Source organism: Camelus bactrianus, chromosome 8 (genome assembly GCF_048773025.1).
Source record: "Camelus bactrianus isolate YW-2024 breed Bactrian camel chromosome 8, ASM4877302v1, whole genome shotgun sequence".
Lineage (NCBI taxonomy): Eukaryota > Metazoa > Chordata > Mammalia > Artiodactyla > Camelidae > Camelus > Camelus bactrianus.
Genome location: NC_133546.1, coordinates 44,277,563 through 44,299,330, shown reverse-complemented (window position 1 = coordinate 44,299,330; position 21,768 = coordinate 44,277,563). Strand labels below are relative to the sequence as shown.

The window sequence follows — 21,768 nt, the reverse complement described above, 5'->3', positions numbered from 1 at the left end:
TGTTTTTCCTCCCTACCCTGTTTAGCAATTTGTTTGCTGCCATTAAGAATAGTTTTGTGTTAAAATTTTTTATTTATCCAAGAGCAATGAGTGCTGGGAGGAGGAGGAGCCGGTGAAGACTCAGTGGCACCAGCCTGATCACACCATCCCAGATTCCTGCAAAGCCCTTTGCTGAGAGCAGAGAGGGCAGCACCCCCATCACACCGGAGCTGCCCTGTGGGACATTCACCTGGCCAGGCCACTGGCCTCCTTGGCAAAACCAGAGAGTATCTGCTGTCCCAACCCTGGTAGCTGGGTGGGCATGTGAGAACCACCTGGGAGCCTGATAAAATACTACAAACCTGAACCCGCCCCAGGACTCTAATTGGTCAGGGGCTGGACCTGAGCACCAGCATTTCTGAGTTCCCCAGGGAATGCTTAAGGGCAGCCTGGGCTGGGAACTGGGGAGCTGGGTTAAAATCAGGCCTGAGTGAGTTGCCTGTAGCATCAAAACTTCTCACAAAGGTTCTGAGTAGGACAGAAGGTTGGATAAATTGACCTCTAACCTGCAACATCTCTGACTCTGCATGACGCTAGTTTGAGCCCAGGATATTCAGCCAGGGGGAAAAAGGGGCTTGATCCATACAGCTACTAACAGGCTCTCAGCCAGATGCTTTAAAAAAATAAAGTTAGAACTAAACCATTGCTTTGGAATAAACAACCTTGTCTCTGTGGGGGATTTAAAAAACAACAATAAAAACCCACCAGTTATGTTTTAAGACATTAGCAGTGATAAAAAAAATACTTAAGAACAAAGAGTAGAATAGAAATTAGCGATCCTGACCTCAGTCTTTCTTACTTACAGTGTGACCTTCTGAAAAATTGCTCCACATCTTTGTCAAGCAACCTCACCTCTGGCCTCTTGATTTGCTCTGAAAATCAGCCAGTGAGGGCCTGGAGATATGGGGGGGCTAGGTTGTACCCTGCCCTGCCCCCTAGACCAGGAAAGAGGGTCCCATCCTGGGCTCTGGCCTGAGCCCCACTGTGCTCCTCCCCATGGACCAAATTCATATGTTGAAACGATAATCCCCAATGTATTAGGAGGTAAGGCCTTTGGGAGGTAATTAATTGGTCATAAGAGAGACTCTGTGATAGGATTAATGAGTGCTTTTATAAGAGACATGAAGGAGATGACCTGTCTTCACTGTGTGAAGACACAGCAAGAAGGTGGCCAGCTGTAAACTAGGAGGAGGGCCCTGGCACCTTGATCTTGGACTTCCAGCCTCTGTAAGTGTGAGTAATAAAGGTCTGTTGATCAAGTCATCCAGGCCATGGTATTCCGTTAGAGCAGCCCAAGCGGACTAAGACAGTGTCCCTGAGGCCTCAGTTGGCCCTGAGTGGGCCTCGTCCCCAGGCCATTGTCCCACAGCTGATTGCTGCACTGGCATTTGTCTCCTGGGGCCTGTAGGGTGGCTGAGCGTGGCTGTTTGCAGGGTATGGACAGATAGGCTGGGTGTCCACTTGTGTGGAAGGTGGAGCCAAGAATGGGACAACAAGAACGGGGTGTGCCACAGGCTGACCTCACTGTCCCACCATGTTCAGACAGAGCACTGAGATCCTCAGTTTGAACCTGGTCCTTTCAAGTCGTTACGAAGGTGCATTTTTCAAAACAGGAGGCCAGAACATACTTTACAGGAAGTTCATGTGCTTGATTTGTAACTTCTAGAAAGTTAGACCTCTGGGGGTCCGGACTTTCTTTGTACCCCTGTGTGGAGGTTCAGAGTGTCATGCTGGGTGTACACAGTGCTGCATGTACAAGGCACACACACCAATGATCTTCACATGCTGAGGGCCTTTCTGCATTTTTATGGTGTATTGTGAAGAACATGTGGATAGAGATCATTTCTGTTTGCCGAGTGTTTCTATTCATCCCCATCAGATGTTTCACCACTTGACTTGCAGATGTATCGTGCTCTTAGTCGTGTGGAAAGCAGTCACTTTAGGGGCAGAGGCTGGTGATAAAACCTTGAAGGCAGTCTTCTGAGTAGTCGGAGGGAAGGTTAAAAAGTACATAATTTCTTCTTTAGTGGAAAAACAATTCCACAAGTACTTGCATCCTAGCTCACAGTCAGTCACTCTTCCTTTGAGTCCCGGCAGGTGCATATTTCATGGTCCTTGCAGAACTTTGTCTTGTTCCTGTCCCTTCTCCACTAGGTTCGTAACTCCTCGAAGGCAGGTACTGCACCTTCTTCCTCTTTAGGGTTGCAGCACCATCCTCGACACTGTGTAGTGGGCAGCTTTCTACAACTTTTGTTCTTTACTCTGAGCGGTTCTATTCGTTATTAGCACTGTGGTATATTGCAACTGTACATAAAAATTAAACCATCAGAATTCTGTTAACTGCTATCAAAAGAGCAGATGACTTTTTAACATGAAGACTTATGTTAAAGGATGTAGGGAAATATTTTTTACATACGGCAGTTCTCTGACTAGATAAATCTTCCTACACACCTCTCATTATTCTCTTAGGTAAATTCGTAGAGATGATCTGCTGGGTCAAGGGACATGCATGTATTAAAAGCTACTATTCAGCCATACAAAACGACAACATAATGCCATTTGCAGCAACATGGATGCCCCTGGAGAATGTCATTCCAAGTGAAGTAAGCTAGAAAGTGAAAGAAAAATACCATATGAGATCGCTCATATGTGGAATCTAAAAACAAACAAACAAAAAGAAGACAAATGAACTTAGATACAAAACAGAAACAGACTCACAGACATAGAATAGAGACTTGTGGTTGCCAGGGGGGATGAGGATGGGAAGGGACAGACTGAGAGTTCGAGATTTGTAGATACTGACAGGTATATATAGAATAGACAAACAAGTTTATACTGTATAGCGCAGGGAAATATAGTCAAGATCTTGTAGCAGCTCACAGTGAAAAAGAATATGAAAATGAAAATGTGTATATTCATGTATGACTGAAAAATTGTGCTGTTCACCAGCAATTGACACAACATTGTAAACTGACTATAAATCAATTTTAAAAAGAAAAAAAAAAAAGCTACTATTGGTTCACACGACCAAGCTGTGTAATTCAGCTCCCTCTGTCCTCCCAGGCTTGGGGACCTACATGGGGAGAGGCCCTGAGCTGCTCTTTCCTGCTTCCTCCTCCGTCTCACTCTGCTGTTTCCAGGTCCTCCGGTGCGGTGGGTAGGGAGGGGTGGAAGAGATAGAAGAGGGCAAAGTCTTAGTACCTGGTGGATCCTGTCTTGGTTTGTATGTCCTCTGGGTGTTGGGCCCCCAGATGCTCACTGTCTTGTAGATCATGTGGTAAGCACCTCCAGAGTCTGTGGGATGCCTCCACTCAACAGGTACCCCATGTGGAAATGTGCTTCTATTGGACCTTGTCCTCCCACCTCAATTCCAGCCCCCAGTTCTTGCTGGTGGTCATCCCCTGGGCAGGGTGCCAGCAAAACAGCACAGCTTGGCCTCCTTCTACAGTACCCACTAGTCCACAGGCCACTCATGCCTCCTTATCAACACCAGATGACAGGGGTGGGGCAAGAGCAGGCTGCTCCTTCTCTTTACAGTGCCATTGCTAACCATTCCTCTTTTCCTGCTCAGTCAGTGCAGAACACAGACCAGCAATTGTACATTAAGCAGATGTTCAGGAGGTCAGATGCCTGTCTCACCTCAGGCATCTCTGCAATCCATCCCAACTCTACAGTCCATCCACTGGGGTGTGGGGACAGGGGAGCACTCTCTTCTGGGTCAGGAACTCTCTATCCAAAGCCTCTTTTCATTTCTGCATCTTGGACTTACAGAGACTTGCAGGGAGGCATGGGGGTTAGTAGGCAAGGGATTAGCAGAAGCTGTGGTGATGGGTCTGGGAACCCTGCCTGTAGGATAAGGAGGTAGGTAGGGCCTCTGCACCTTAGCTTTGGCTTTTACCCCCAGTAATCAGACAATAGGAAATTCTCTTTCAGTGGTTAAATAACCACAATATAATCTCTATGAAGGAATAAAATGTAGCTGTGATTTTGTGATTTATAAGAAATACATATTTGGTCATTCAGATAGATGATTAAAACACATTTCTCAAATATTTGGTCTTTGTCTACAATTCCTGGCTCACAGATCCACAAATTCTTGGAATTTCCTGGGTGATAAGAGCAATGGGAACATCCTTTGTAATTGCTTCAGAGCCACAAAGGTGAAATGGGTGTCTTGTTATTTATAACAAGCCCCTTTCCACCACAACTGAGTTTATGTTCACGAGTCAACTTTTGGAAAGCACCTAAGGATGGGGGCTGGTTGCTGGGCAACCAACCATGAATAGAGGGTTGGAATTTTCAGTCCCTCCCCCTGATTCCTGGGATGGGGAAAAGGGCTGGAGGTTGATCAATCACCAATAGCCAATGACTTAATCAATCATACCTTGTAATAAAGCCTCCGTAAAAATCCAAAAGGGCAGTGTTCGGAAAGCTTCCTGGTTGGAGAACCAGAACATTAACATGTGCCATTATGCCAGGCTTCAAATTTCGCGGGAACAGAAGCTCCTTTGCTTGGGACCTCACCGTGTGTACCTCTTCATTTGGCTGTTGATTTGTATCCTTTAATATCTTTTGTAATCAATCTGTAATCTAGTGAGTAAATGGGTTTCCTGAATTCTGTGAGCTGCTCTAGCAAATTAATTGAACCCAAGGAGGGGGTCATGGGAACCTCTGATTTATAACAAGTTGGTCAGAAGTACAGGTGACAATCTGGACTTGTGACTGACCAGTGGAGGGTGGGCTGAGCCCTTGTAGGGAATCTGATGCCATCTCCAGGTAGATGGAGTCAGAACTGAGTTGACTATAGGACATCCATCTGCTGTCAAAGATTGTTTGTTCTAGAGGGGGAACCTCCCATGCTCCCCTACATCTACACATTGGAATTGGGACTTGGGTACAGAATCCTCTTAGTAGCCATTCAAAAATCTGAAGACTACTTAATGGGAAATATTTATTGAATGTATTTATTGATATATGTGTAATGGTTTTTGCTAAATGAAGAATTTAATCTCCAAAACCACATAATCCCATGTTTGTAAAATATATATTTCATATCTATAAATGCACAGAAAAAATCATTAGAAGAACACTACATCATTGTTTTCTCTGAAGGCTAGAATGACAATGATTTTCTTCACTGTGCTTTTTGGGGGATTTTTCCATTTCTGTGAGCACAAGTTACTTATTTTGATAAGTAAAAAAATTATTTCTGAAAAATACAATTAAATGTTAACCTCCCTCTGATCCACATCTCCCTACAAATGTTCTTTTTCCTTATTAACTTTCGAGTTTTCGGTACCAATGAAGCTGTTCTCCCTCAAAGCAAATGAAGGTGCAGAAATAAAAGCCACACGTGCTGGTGCTAAATTCTCAGCAGTCAGCAAGACCACACACGTGCAGGATCTGCTTACACAGAGGCCAGTGGAGCTCAAATAAGGCAGCCTCACCAGCAAGTGTTTTAGGAAGACTGCCTGGAGCAGAAGTCTGCACCTGGGTGTAAACTGGAACCCCCTGCAATGCTTTAAAAACAACTGATGTTGGGGCAGCAGGAGTAAAACACTGGAGTGATTCCAATGTGCAGCCCAGCTTAAGAGCCTCTGCCCAGGGGTGTGAACTTCACCTGCAAGTCCACCTGCCCCACTGTACAGGCACCTTCTCTGGGAGTTTCCTGGGTCTCTTCCTATTTCAATTACCTGAAAGTATTTGACTGCAAACGTAGTCCTCAAGATTGTAACTAGAAGTAGGAGGCAGGAAGATAAAGATTTTAGGTTCTAAACTGAACTGAATAATGTCCCCCAAAGATTCATGTCAACCTGGAATGTGACTCTATTTGGAATAGGATCTTTGCAGATATAATCAAGTCAAATGAGTTCCTACTGGATGAGGATGAGCCCTAAAGCCGATGACGGATGCCCTTAAAAGGAGGGAGATTTGGAGATACAGAAACATACACAATGGGAAGAAGGCCATGTGAGGGCAGAGGCAGAAACTGGAGTGATAAAACTATAAGCCAAGGAATGCTAAAGACAGCCAGCCACCACCAGGAGTTAGGAGAGTGGCATGGAATGGAATCTTAGAACATCCAGAAGGAGCCAACTCTGCTGACACCCTGACACCCTGGACTTCTGGCCTCCTGACCTGTGAGAGAGTAAGCCTGGTGTTTTAAGCCACCCAGTTTGTGGTGATTTGTTACAGCAGCACTTGGAAACTCATACAGGCTGTCTCAGAAGTCTTCCACAGAGCAGACATATGATGCCACATTACATCTCCACAGCACAGCTCTTTCTGGACCTCAAAGGTCTCTTCTCTGCATACCCAGTTCTCTTTGTATGCATGGGGAAAAAACCATCTTAGATAATTCATGTCGATTTTCTTTCAACCATGCATAGCACAGGAGCTATTTGGTTTGCAAGGTGGGAAAACCCCCACTATACATTTTGTTCCATTGCTTCTCCTAGCTCAGTCAGGAGACTTTTCTTATTAGAGTCACTCACTTGGTAACTAATAAGAATTGCCAGCCTCTGAAAAGCAATTACTTCTAAGTGAAACAATCATTTCTGAGTCAGAAAATGCTGTACATAATGTAAGCAAGGCACTATGTGAGCAGGAGTTTGCTGTTTCTGCTTCAGTCTTGAAAAGCTGCTTTGATCAGGATTGTCTTTAACAGAGGATGGGAGGATGGTGAGGGAGGCCTTCAGTGGTCATTTATTTTCTAGTTTTCCGATGGGTGGCACCAACCCTGTCAGTTAAGTTCCGTTCAATTGCATGCCCTCTATGTTAGGGGATGGGGATGCAAAGGGACCACTGCCCACAGGAGGGTGGACAAGTAACAGCAGACGAGAGCACAGGTGTGGTGGGCTGAAGAGGTGGCGTGGAATGAAACAGGAAACTGAACACGGATGCTTGTCTCTGCTCCCTCCTGAAACTTGCACTGAAATGAGAGTGAAGGAACAAAAATAAATGTGCATCAGCCCCAAAGGACACAGAGAACTGAGGAAGAGACCACATGAATAAGAAATGTCATTGAATTTGGTAGGATGGAAAGTAGAGGCAGGAGAGTAACAGAGAAATCTGACTACCGAGTGCCTGCAGAGGATGGGGAATCAGAGACGCTGAACCATGGGAGGTGGCGGTACGCATGAGGGGAACAAGAGGTTTGACTGAAATCCTGTTTAAGGAGAAATTAGAACCCAGGTCACTCGCCAGCTGGAGGAGCTACCCCTCTCCACCCAACTAGGAGGTTTATTGTTGGAGAGCAGGACCAAGAGGGGCTGCAGTCACAGCAGAGAGGGGCCCAGTGCTTTTCTGAGAGTGAACACCAACATCTGAACCATGGACTGGCCACCCTCTCCCTCTGTCTCCACTTCCAGGAGGCTGACCAGGTGTGCAGTCCTCAGGCAGGAGACGAGTAGATTCTCTCTGAAGAAAATGAATGGTCCCAAAGAGAAGATACATATAATGACAGATGGCATTTCTGTAGGGTGGAGGAGGGAGTGGAGGGGAAGGAAAGAAGAAATCCAAGTGCTCCTTGAATCATCCTGTCATCCTGGAGATCCCCACCCTTAAGTCCACACAGACATGGATGAGCCCCTGCCCCGGTGCACACACAGAGCTTCTCTCAACCTTTTAGTGTTGAGTGCATAGCCCGAGTATCCTCAGATATTTGATGAATGCTTTTAACATGAAAAATAGAAATTACGTTAGGTAAACAGCAAAAAGTGGACTCAGCAGGAAAAGAAAACAGGAAAACTAAAAACAAAACAAAAATCCTAATAGCCTTGGAGAGAAAGCATCTCCAAACCAAGAAGAGCTTGCTACTAAAAAGGAATGTTCTTCACAAAAGCCAAGAAGTGGAAACAACCTAAATGTCCATAGACAAACAGATAAGGAAAAAGTGGTGTATACTACATGCAACGGAATATTTTTCAGTTTTAAAAGAGAAGGAAACCATGTCATTTGCTATAACATAAGTGAACCTTGAGGACATTATGCTAAGTGATATAAGCCAGTCACAGAAGGACAAATACGGCATGATTCCACTTTTATGAGGTATCTAAAGTAGGCAAACTCGTAGAAGCAGAAAGGAGAATGGTGGTTGCAAGGGCCTGGAGGGAGGGGGAAGTGAGAAGAGTTGCTATTCAGTGTGTACTGAGTTTCAGTCATGCAAGATGAAAAGGTTGTAGAGATTTGTTGTACTTGCAGATGTGGTTAATAATATTGTACTGTACACTAAAATTGTTACGAGGATCGATTTCATGTTTCATGGGTTTTCTTTTTCCCATAATTAAAAAGAAAAAAAAAAAAAGCAAAACTCAGCTCTGGCCTATACCAGCTGTGTGACCTTAAGTTAGTTACTTCACCTCTCTGAAACTCCATTTCCTCATCATTATGAAGTGGGGCTAATAACTCCCTTGCAGAGAAGTTGAGAGGATTCATCTAATAATATATATAAAGCACTGAATCTAGCAGCAGAGGACCAAAGAGAGAGAGAGAAAAAAGAAATGTTGGGAGAATGATATAAAACTCAGCAGCATTTAAAATATGATAATGGAAATAGTTAATAAAGTAACTGATCATTAATTATATAGAAAATAGCATTCAGAGGAGTTTTGTAGTTCTATTGAAGAATCTGTGATAATGATATGAAAAACTAAGCTGAAAAAAGGAAAAGCAAGTAGTATCTGAGAAAACAAAGAAGTTATACAAGAAAGGAAATGAAATTGTATTATACTATTTGGGTTGGCAGTGAAGGATAATCTTGTGATCAAAATAATGTAAACTGAATATTCACTGAAAGCGTGGTATCAAAGTTGCAAGCAGCGAAGGTGATGGCAGGGTATCAGAATGCTAAATCCTCATAGTAGGAAATCAATCACTAATGTAAAAGTTGATAAATCAGGAAAGAGTGCTATAAACATTACTAAGAATCACTGAGTGGACCCCCACCCCATAAGAAATAGTTGGAAGATTTGAGAATGCTTTATTTTCTGGGGAACTAGGCTCAAGCTAGGAATTTAGGGAGAGCTGTAGACTAGTATTCCTATTACAAGCTTTGTAGTATCATTTGACTTATAAAATTATGTAAATGTCTGACTTTGGTAAAAGAAATAAAGTTTAATAAAAGGAGGTAGTACTAAGGAGTGTGTGATTATTTGGAATGTGCTCATGTACTAGTCAGTTCAGGCTGCACAACAAAATACCCTTGTAGACAGCCACCTTCTCACTGGGTTCTCACATGACCTCACATGCATGCTCAGGGAGAGACAGAGAGTGCGAGCAAGGGAGCAAGATCCCTGGTGTCTCTTCTTATAAGGGCACTAATCCCATCCTGAGGGCCCCACCTTCATGACCTCATCTAACTCAGAATACCTCCCAAAGGCCCCATCTCCAAATACCACCATATTTGGGGTTACTGCTTCAACATTTGAATTTTGAGGAAACACAATTCTGCCCATAGCACTCAACAAAAGATGTCTTAAAGGGGTGACATTCAGACTGCTACAGAGAGTGGGCAAGTAGAAAAAGGAGGGCTTTGTACACAGGTATGCTGGAACCTGGGGTGTGTTGGGGGGAGATGCATACAGGAAAACATACAAGAAATACACTGCTCTTCTCAGAGATCTCACTGCTGTCTCCTGTTGGAGAGATCTTCCTTAAGCACAAACCTAGATGTTCTTGGCCCCTTTTCCTCCCGGCCTCTGGGGAGGTGGAGTCTTACCCTCTGGTCGACAGACCACATCCTCCAGCTTAGCCTCACTCACTAATACACATTTGTACTTTTATCTGCCACTTCTATTATTTCTTAATTTTTTCATTTTCTAAATTGTTCCCAAAACAAGTAAGAAAGAGGAATAACATTTTGTAGGGGCTTCCCTAGAGACCTCGATAAGGCATTTGGGAAACTAAACATAGTTCAGAATTGTTGGAATAACAGCTGTGTGGGGCGTGGAGTGGAAGTGGGAGGGGCAGTAGGAGATGTCCATGTCCTGAGGGAGCAGCACGAATGGTGCGCTAGGTTACTTAGTTAGTTAGGGCCCTACCAACAGCCAGGCTTCATTCACTTTGCACTTGGCTGAGGTGGGAAGGATGGAGTGTGGTGGGGGGTGTTCTACTGAAGGTTAGGAAGTGACATAGAAATGCTGACAAAGAAGCCAGGGCCTTGGCAGAGGACACTGAGGGGAAGGAATGAATCTGAGTTATAACTAAAAGTAGAATCAAAAGGATTTGGTTATTAGTTGAGTGAAAGATAGATTCAAATTGAGAGTAACTCCTGAATTTCTGGTTCCAATTTCATGGAAGATACATTTCTCAGAGATATCACTGCTCACCTAGATGACTTAATCCATCACAGGCCCCAAGACACTAATCTGGGAAACTGGTCTCTAGTGCCCTGCTAACCCTCTCTCCCAGCCTAAGTCCTTTGGCAATTCCACACCTTAAATTCTAGTGTCAAGTCCTCACTTCTCCAATGCAGAGGTTAGAGAATCAGAAAACTTAAAAAATAATAATATTTTTAATCAATATTTCAAAATTACAGAAAAGTTGCAGAAATTATACAGTATCTTACCATTGGAGTCACCGATTATCATTTTGGCATCTTCCTCTCTTTCTAATTGTTATGATTTTTACTGCTGAACTATGTGAAAGGAAATTGCACGATTTTTGCCTCTATCCCCAGATATTTCAGCATTTATCTCCTAAAAACAAGGACATTCTCTTCATAACCACAGTATAATGGTCAATTTTAAGAACTTAAAAATTAATACAATATTATTATCTAATATATAATCTGTATTCAAATGTCACCAATTACCCAATAATGACTTTTATGGCAATCTTCCCCCAATCCAAGATCTAATTCAGAATTATGCATTACATTTAGTTGTCATGTCTTTTATTTCATTTAATCCGGAAAATTTCCAGAATTATTTTTTTTTGCCTTTCATGACTTTGATAATTTTGATGAATGCAGGTAAGTTGTCTTGTAGAATGCCCCCAATTTGGATTTGTATGGTGATTTTGGATGTTTATACTCAGGTTACATGCTTTGGACAGGATTACACCATAAGCAATGCTGTGTCCTCCTCAGTTTATTACTGGAAAATACACCGATGTGGGTGTGTTCCATTATTGGTGATGTTAACTTTGATCATCTGATTGAGGTGGTGCTAGCTAAGTGTTTTCACTTAGCTACTTTAAAGTTACTATTTTTCCCTTTGCAATTAGTAGGTTATCTTTTGGGAGAGACATTGAGACTTTCATTGATGACGCTTGCCTGAATCAGTACTATGATGCTGCAAAATGTTGATTTTTGCATTCTATTGTACATTCTATATCTATTTGTTGGCTTTTTATTCTAAGGATGAGCCTTCCCCTCTTCTTCACTTATTTATTTAGTATAAATATGAACTCGTGAAATTTTATTTTTTTCATGGTTTAAATTCATCATTATCCTTACTTATTTTGATGCTCAAATCATCAAAGATTTGGACACTAGGATTCCCTTCAAAATATTTCCTGTAATCTTGCAACATCCTCTTATCATTTTATGAGCATTTCTTACTTTCAAGAATAACAAGACGCCCATCCCTGGATTCAACAATTTCTCCAAAAGTCCTGGCTTTTTTGTGTGTGTGTGGAAAATGGTATTTAGGGATCAAGATCTGTGCTACTGGGGTGTCTCTGCCCCATCAGTGGTCAGAGCCAACAGTAACCACTAATCCCAGCCCAACACCAACCACGGATCCCAATCGGAAAAAAAAAACACAAAACTTTGCTTTTCTTTGGTCCATATGTGTGTCTTCCTTCTCATATAGTAAGAATCCTGAATCCTCCATCTAAATAAAAATATTGATGGTTTTTCTTAGTTCTGCAATATGCACAAAATAATTTCAGATTTGCCACATCCTTACTTCTACCAACAATAAACATACTGAAAGTTTAAGACTTGTTTGTATATCTTTCTGTCTTTAGACTGAGGATAGTTAAAATCCTGTCTTCAAAATTAATTTTTACTTCTCTTCTGTGTGAACTCACTGAAACCTAGGCATTTGTTTCTGTTTGAATTCAGTTTTCCTTGACTCCCATCCTTGTTTAGCTAAAAATAAATATTAGCATATTTTCAAAATCAGGACTAGATTAAATGTTATACTCAGAGGACTGTTACTCCCTCCTATACCTCTTCTACTCTTTCCACCCATCCCTTGTAGGTAACCAATTTCACTAATTTCTAATTATCTTTCCTATGTTTCTTTTTGCAAAACACACACATGTGCATGTACGCACACACACACACACATACACATTCTTTTTTCCCCTTAGTAATCAGAGTATTTTTATTCAACAACTGTATTGAACAATCTGAGAACTTCTCTATGAACACAGAGGTCAAAGACAGAGCTGTGATTTTCAAAGACAAGGACAAAGAATACACAGAAGAAAAGATAGAATGCAAGGCTTCACACGACAGAATAGTTAAACTGAAGGAGAATTTAGGCATCTCTTCTGTCCATCCCTAGTCACCTCTGGGTGGATAGTCTTCCCTCTACTGCTTAACTCCCTCCAGAGAGGGAGGTGTGCGACATGGAGGTAAAAAGCGCACACCCTGGAACCAGAGACCTGCCACTGACCAACTGTGAGGTATTGGGCACATAACTTAACTTCTATAAACCTTGGTTACTTTAGTGTAAAATGTGTATAAAGTTGCCCATCTTATAGAGTGGCTGAGAAGATAAACATGCTTAGCAAAGCATCTGGTATGCTATGTATGTTAGTTTTTTTCACTTTAATTATGATCAATGTCACCTTGGGGTGGCTGATTGACTCCCTGAATGTAGAGTTGCCAAATAAAATACAAAGCACTCAGTTAATTTTAATTTTAGATAAGCAACAAATACATTTTTAGTATAAGTAAATATAAGCTTTTAGTACATTTATGTCTCATACAATATTGCATGAGACATACCTATGCTAACAATCTATTTGGGAGTTGCCATATGATCCAGCAATCCCACTCCTGGGCATATATACAAAGAAAACTCTGATTCAAAAAGATACATGCACCCCAGTGTTCATAGCAGCACTATTTACAATAGCCAAGACATGAAAGCAACCTAAATGTCCACTGACTGATGAATATTAGAGTTACCAGGGGGAGAAGGGGTGGAAGGGGGTAAATTGGAAGTCTTGGATTTTCAGATACTAACTACCATATATAAAATAGATGAACAACAAAGTCTTGCTGTGTAACAGAGAACTATACTCCATATCCTGTAATAAACCATAATGGAAAAGAATATGAATCACTTTTCTGTACACCAGAAACTAACACATTGTAAATCAACTAGACTTCAATTTTTTAAAAAGAAATCTATTTATTGTTTACCTGAAATAAAAATGTAACTGGTGTGCTATATTTTCATTTGGTAATTTTGCAGCCCTACTTGAGTGCCACTGAGGGATGTAGGCTGTGAGTGCCAGAGCTCCTTAGAGAAGGGAGAAATCACTGCAGAGTCTGGAAAGTTTACTCAATTTCTAATTGAATTCTAGCTAAACCTCCTAAGGTATAATTTTCAAAAGGATAAAATTATACTCTCATACAAATTTAAAATGAACATATTAGATATTTTAATTAATTAGGGAACCAGTAAGATGTTAAAACTAGTTCAAAGGAGAATTTTGAAGAACACAGACACAGACATACACATACTTGCAGAAACAATTATAGCCTTACTGGATAACATACATTATTTGCATTGCTATGGATAAGAACCATTTCTAGTACTCTTAGTTTTCTTTTACTTCTACTTCTATTGGGCTGTGAAATTGCCCAATCATCAAAGAGACAAAAGGTCCACCAGACAGTGCCCAGATATCACTGAAAGGACATCCAGTGATCTTTTTTGCCCATTTCCAAATCTTTGGCAATTTTTCCTGACAGTCTTTACTAATACTTTGTTCCCAGAATTCTGCACAGGAGAATGAAACACACATGAAACTCAGAAATTGTACATTCTGGTTTAAAATGTCAATTTGGTAGACTAGCAATGATGAGAATTGAAGAATGCAAGAAGCAAAACTTAATTTTCAAAAACCGTTAAGTTGTGATGCTTCTAATTTCTCCTCGGGTATTTATTAAAGTGTGTCCAAATTGGTAAGTTCCTAATGAAACAGTTGCTTTTAATCATGTGGAAACCTCAATTCATTTTTTAACAGCAACTTTTTAAAAAAAAATACCAAAAATGATCACTTAACAAAGAAGAAATGGTTACTTTGAAAGAAACTACCTGTAACTCTATGAACACAAAAGATCTTTTTTCGGTCTGAGCTTAAAAACAGAAACAAAAGAAAACAAAAGACTATCTGATAGACAAAATCCTTGGGGAAAATATTTTACAGTCAAAGTGTTTGCTCAACCAGAAAAGGAAGAAGTTCAAAGATTCATGTGGCAGATTGCCATAGATAATGCTTTGTGAAGAATCCCCAAACTAAACTTTTTGCATTAGAGGAACCACATTTAAAAAATCCAAACTTAAAAAAAGTTATAGTAAAATATACATATCTTAAAACTTACCTTTCTAATCACTTTTAAGTGTACAATCCAATGGCATTAGGTACATTCACGATGCTGTGCAACCATCACACCCATCCATTTCCAGTAATTTTTCATCTCGCCAAAGTGAAACTCTGTACCCAGTAAGCAATAACTCCTCAGTCCTGCTCCCCGCCGCCCCTGACAGCCTCTGCCCTACTCTCCGTTCTATGAATTTGACTATTCTAGGGACCTCATCTAAGAGGAGTCAGACAATATGTGTCCTTCTGGGGTCTAACTTATTTCACTTGGCATCACGTCTTCAAGGTTCATGTTGTAGCACAAGGAGCCACATTTTATAAAGACAAATCAATACCCCGAAGATCCCAGGGGAAAAAAAATCCTTCCCATCTAATTTCAACCTTCCACATGCACCCTTGAGGACCAATCATACTGACGTTTAATAGTCACCTTAAGAGTGCAGGGCTGGGCTTTGATTTCCTTTGTGGAACTTTCATTTCCCACTTCACCAATCAGTGGTAAAAGAGCCCCTTCCTTTCCCCATTCATTAAGCTCCCACACATTCCCGCATACTTTGGGTTCACGGAAAGGGCCCTGGACTTGATGTGACCTTAGGCAACTCAGCAAACTTCTGTGACCTTCAGTTATCAGTGAGGTGAAAACAAGAAAAATCACAGCTTGATAGAGTGGTATGAGATTTGAAGGCTATGTCAAACTGCGAAATAATGTACAAATACCAAGTCAGGCTGTTTGGAGGAGGCCTTTGCGGGGCACGTAAATAAACCACTGTCCTTCCGCACAAAGCCACCCAAACTGTTTTTAAACCCCATCTACCCTGTAGTCCAGAACAGTAAGACAACAACTAGGATGGCTGTGGTATCTGATCGACAGGAGACAGTTTTCCTCCTGCAGTCTCACCATTCCCCTTGAGGATCACAGTGCTGGCGACTCACTGAGTTATTATAGAAAGCAACTTAATACTTAAAAAACAGTATCGTTATGCTCACTGCTCTGTGAGGCCAGCAGACAGTCGACGCTGGGTGACCTGCTGATGGCGAAAGGGCTAGAATGGACACTGCCCCCAGACAGGCAGACTCTCATTTTGCCAATAGCTTCAATCTTCCTACCACTACCTGTCCAGAGTTGCTAATGAGTGCCAAAATTGACTGCTCTCACCTCCTCTCGCAGCAAGGGCTCTCCTCTAGTGGAAGTGCTAATGAGCCCTGACGCTGTCTCAGCAGGCTGAGGAGGAGAGGTAAGAGTCTTGAATAATCCACTCACTGTCGCAGAATATTCCAGAACCACCTATCAAAGGGGAACAGTTATCCTCTCTCTAGCTTCTCCTGCTTGCTCAGAAGCCTCCCGATTCTGTTTTTTTGCATCAGGGTTAACACACGTATCTCATTGTGTCATCCTCACACCATCGACAAGCTCAGACCAGACACAGACCTACTGACACTGGCCCCTCAGGAAGCAGAGAGCACTGGCCTGGGGAGCCCATCCCTGGACTGTGTCTCCTTCACCACTTTTTATCCTGTTTCCCCAGCTGACTGGGTGACAGCTGCTCTAGAAATACTGAGCAGAGTGGGCTTGCATAGGCTGAAGGAAATGTTAAAAACCTGATTTCAAACTGGAGGTTTTGAAGGTTGGGGATGCCCACAGAAGAGGTAGACTGATGCCCACTGCTGCGTTGATGTCTGCCTGCTGGACCATGTGTGGAAGGAAACACTTTGAGAAAGACATGCCCAGGGTGGCACAGACTTTACGGCAGGGTGATGGGTCGGGTGGAGTTGGGGACCCAGCTGTCAAATGTCAGCTTCCTCCCTGTCTGATTTGTAATAACAAGCATGTGTAACTTTTGTATTAAAAATTCAGTAAAGTGAAAGAGAATAAACAATCTAGGTTTTTCCTGTTGAACAACAGCGTTTCATATCCTGCAGAACACTTCATTTTTCAGTGGACATGAATCACTCGCAGTCTTCTGAGAGCCTAAACCACAAATGTGGGTAGGTTTACCCCTCTCTAGGTAAAAAGAATGAATTTCAAAAGAAAATTGGCTATTTCATGACACCCCAAGGCCCTGGCTATCGAAGAAGAGGGTGTTAGAGATGGGAAGCCTGAATGACTTAGAAAGTAAAGAGATGTGTGGCTCATGGTTAGATTCCCAGTCAGTCTGGCCTGTCAGCCCAGAGGCATCGCGAGGACACTGAGTTCACAGGCTCAATAACTCAGGCAGTTACTGATGCAATTAAGTTGCTGTGGCCTTTTGCAGCCACTTTACAGCTGGAAGGCACACTGGGAGAAGCAAAAATTTAAGCTTAGTTCACTTTAAGGAAGCCAAGTGTCTCTTCTAAATTTCCCCCTGCCCAGGGCTCCCCATACCTGGAAGACACAGCCTCAGAACCTGCTATAAATTTAGCTATAAAACAAGCAGTGTACACATGTCCTTTGCCCCAGAGCCCATCTTCTCTGGTCCCCTGGAATCTCATAGCCCAAGTTACAATCTTTTCTATTATACGAGCTTCATGCAATTCTGCAGGGAGAAATAAAGTCAGAAAAGTAATATTCAAAAAAAAAAGAAAACTAATATTCATAACAAATTTTTACTTTTTAGGGAAGGAACTCATGAATATTGTTGGATGAAGCATCCTTTCATTCAAGGATGACAAAAAATGCAAACAGAATAAAATAAAACCTATACTGATCTTCTGTCACATGGCTCTAGAGAGTCCTGGGTCAAATTATGCCTCTTGAAGTAGAACAGCAACATCAGTTATGTGATATAATGGTCAGTCCTGTCTTCCAACAACACCACCAAAGAAGTCCTGCCATAGATGTTAGATCAAGAAGATAAAGGATGAGAAAAGAAAAAGCAGGGACTCCGAGACAGAGAAGGTGTTTAAATTGTATGTAACAAGGGATTAAGTTGATATCACAGAGACCCTTCCTGGGAGCAAAATTATTAACTGTGGACTGGACCACCAAGAACCATTAGAGGTCCTCATTTTCTTAGCAGTTAGACACTTCTTTCTTTCTCTGTATTGCTACAGATCTCTCCTTGCTTGCAGAGAATGAAGGCACTGGCTCTTTAAAGATTCTTCTTGCATTGGCCCCTATGACTTTCTCCCTTTCTAGCTTCCCAGCATTCATCTTCCATTTGTCATCAGTGATTTGAATATGGACTTCGCTTTCTACGCAGGGCAATGCATTTTCTGTCCTGCTTTGAAGATTTAAGAAAGGCTATAGATTCCTCAGGGTTCCAAGAAGGTCTCCTGATTTCTATCACCATCCATGGGGATGAGTTACCAAGATGTAGTATATTCAGATTATCATTCTCTTTCCAACTTCCCCCCAAATACATTTTTGCCCCTGGTAACCTGCCTGCCCTGACATCACATGTTGAATGAGTCAGAGCTGTCTCACTTAAATGCAGCCAACACTAAAATTGTGCTATCGATTTCTGATGCTCTCTTTACTTTTCCTTGGTGTTGGTTTGTAAAAGTTGGTTCAACTAATATTACTCTAAATATGTAATGCTGGCATTAGAGCCCTGTCTCTTTCCCCACTTGCCTTGCTTACCGTCATTTACTGGAGTCATTTTTACGTCAAAATATTTTTTTTAAGATTTCAAATTATGGATTTTTCCATTCTAAAATAGTTCCAAATGTTATCTAGTCTTTTCTGTGGGGTCATAATAGAACACATCCATGCTGATTAGATATATCCCTCCTGACATGCATAGGGTAATAGTAAACTGGTATTAACTGTATACAGCTTTGAGCATTGAAAGACCTGGTTGAAATCCTGGCTTCATTACTTACTACTTGCATGATTTTAGGCAGATTATTCAGCTTCTGTGGGCCCCAGTTTCCTCATTTATAAATTGAGCTCTTCACATTTACTGCACAGGGTTTCGTGAAGCTCAAATGAGATTACACAGGTAGAGGTGGTTAGCTAGTACCGTTACTACTACTCTCTGATATCCCTGCTCAGCTCTCTTAAATTGGATACATAACCTGATAAGGGAGAGTGGTCTTATGGTGGAGACCATGAGAAGGACCAGGGCATGAAAAAGGCTACAATGTCTCCTTTTTTTGTGTCCTGGCTACTGTCATCTCATCCTTCAAGACGCAGCCGAAAAAATCACCTCCTGAGAAGATACCCTTGAATTCTCCAGATCAACATGGGCTTGCTTTTGTTCTCCAATAGTACCTACCATAAAATTTCTCTCCAACTCTGTAACATAGGTGCCAGAAACCCCCACCTCCAAGAGAATTCAATAGTTAGGAAATTAACAGTTTATTTGAAAATGTAGATTGAGTAGAGGAGGTTATAAGTGACTCTGTGACACTATTTATTACATTCACTAAAATAAAATAATAAAGATGGCATCTTAGATAAAGAGAATATTAATAACATTCTGCATTAATAGTAATGTACAATTATATAGTTAACATCCATTTAAGAGAAAAATCTCTCTTACTCAGCTGTTTCAATGAACACTTCAAAGTGACAATGTTACTTTATCATAGATAGTATGCCCAATAAAAGGAATTCACTTTTCTATTTCCATTCCCACCGAAATGTTCAAAGCTTTTCTGATTTTATATCTTAGATTTGTTGGCTCCTGAAGTCTAGTTCTCACTAACTCAAAATAGCTTGGGGGAATTGAGAAGCTTGGCTGCATGGAAGAACCTCAGCGCCCCAATTCTTGCACCAGACTGAAGCTTTTGCTCTGTCCATGATAACGTCATATACTTCCCTTCGGTTAGCCAATCTGATAAACATCTCCACTTGTCTCCCTCCAAACGGAGGCTCCCAGCTTCTTTGCTATCTCTCCCAAAATTGCAATAAAAATGTCTCCATTTCAACTCTGCCCTTGACAGTATCTCCCTTGTCCATTCTGAGCCTCAAGCTCTATCCCCTACACTACATCTAATTACCTCAAATGGTAATGATTAAATGCATAGATACTGGAACTAGAATTTTTAGAATTTTATATAAGGGGACTGAGGTTCTGGAGAATTACCACTGTAGTCATCACTTCAGTGTCTGTCTCTCTCACAGACTGAGCTTCCGGAGGGCAGGACATTTTCTTATGCACCATTTTGTCATAAGCATCACGTACAGACTCTGACACATGGGAGGCTCTTGATTCATAGCGATGGAGGGGACACATACCTGCCAAGAGACCAGTTTTGTGCCCTGTCTACTGTCAATTTCAGTCAGATAAAATGAAACTTCTTGGATGTCCTCTTCCAAATTATAATTTCAGCCTCTAAATTAGAAAGCTACAGAAGGGTAGGAGGAAAAGAAGGCAAAGGCGCTAAAGAACAGATCTGCCTAGTTCTACTCAGCTAAAGGTGGGAGGGGTGGGAGGAGAGCCAGGCTGGCCGGAGAGTCTTTGGTGAGCAGCTTGGGAGGTGGGGAAAGCCTTAGTGCATATCAGGGAAAAAGTCCAGAAAATGTGCCACATGTCTCCTGCTATCTGCTCTCACAGCAAGGACTGTCTGGGATTTTGACCCTCCCGGAGGCTGGCCTAGCTGTACTGGGTGCCTGGGATGTGGCCCACGTATGGGGTTGGAAGCCCAGGACCAGCAGGTCTGCTCAGATTGTACTGCCACATCCCTCCCTGACCCTTCTTCAAGGTCCAGCCTTAGAGCTTCTTGTGAAGCCATCAGTATAAACGTTCACTCTGAGTTCTGATTTACTGTCAGCTTGGTGCTCTCCCGGGCTGCCCACTGCCAAGGCATGCACAATTACAACCTCTCTGCTCAGCGTGAATGCACTCTGGGGGTGGGAGCAGTCTGTCTTTATAGGAACTAAGCAATAATATAATACTTTTTCCTCTTGCACATGAAAAAGAGGAAAAAAGCTCAAAAAAGCCAAGTTTTCAGGACAGAGAAGACAATGCCAGTCCATCAGTAGGAGAAGTCTGGTCTAGTGTAGGGGTGGTGTACAGAGAGGGAGACAGAGGTACTGAGGCTTTTGGCACTGAGGGCTCCAGACATGCAGAGAGAAATCACTTCACTGTCTTCACTATCACAGGTCCTGAAAATGTCCCAGTTTATCACAGCAAAGCGGTGGATATTTTCACAACAGAATTAACCCACAGAATCATGTTAGTCAAAGGTCCTAGAAAAAAAATAATGTCCTATAGGTTACAGTTACTCCAAGACCATGTCAAAATATTGGATCTACCTTTTTGAGATGTTAACTCAGTGAAACAATTGGCTTGCATCTTTCTTTTTAATTAATAGATTTTCTTTTTATAGCAGTTTTAGGTTTACAGAAAAATTAAGCAGAAAGTAGAGTTCCCACGTACTCCACCCCCTACTTCCCCACACGATTTCCCCTATTATTAACACCTTGCATTAGTGTGGTACTTTTGTTACAGTTGATGAGCCAATATTGATACATTATTTATTATTATATACTGATATGTTTATTCTATAGTTATATGAAGTCAGTTCTGGCCTCATATGCTACAGAATCCACGTATTAGTTTCCTTAGGCTGCCATAACACAGACATCCAAAATCAAGGTGTTGGCCGGACCATGCGCCCTGAAGCCTCTGCGGGAGGATCTTCCCTCGCCTGTCCAGCTTCTGGTGGTCCCAGGGGTTCTTTGGCTTGTGGCAGCTGAACTCCATTCTCTGGCTCCATCTTTACACAGAGTCTTTCCTCTGTGTCTGTATGTCTCAGTGTCTTCACGTGGTGTTCCCTGCTGTGTTTCATGTCAATATCCCTCTTCTTATAAAGGATGCAGTCATATCGGATTGAAGCCTATTCTAATGACTTCATCATAACTTGATTAAAACTGCAAAGACTATTTCCAAATAAGGTCACATTCATAGGTACTGGGGGGTCAGGAGTTCAGTGTATCTTTTTTTTTTTTTGGTGGGGGGTACACAATTCAACTCACAACAGCCCACCCTGTCAATAAATAGACTCTGCCTCTGCTGACTTTTGAGCTGATCTCCAAGTGATAGGCTTTGTTTTCTGCTTGTGAATGGGCTCAGTGTTTCCTTCTCCTTTCCTCTTGTCCTTCCTCTGGTCCTTGGGCTGTCCTCCGCCTGACATCTGAGTAGGCAGGGCAGAGACCACTCTGAGCAACTCTCAGTATCAAATGAATTGCACCCTTTCATGTCTGTGGGGCCCTAGTAAATGCATTTTGGT

At 42.0% G+C, this 21,768-nt stretch overlaps 1 long non-coding RNA gene across 1 annotated transcript in view; it reads right to left on the bottom strand.

The window, feature by feature from the left end:
• The window catches only part of LOC123619843 (uncharacterized), a 225,220-nt gene that overhangs the window by 78,951 nt on the left and 124,501 nt on the right, over positions 1–21,768 (bottom strand). The gene's annotated exons all lie outside the window — the stretch shown is intronic.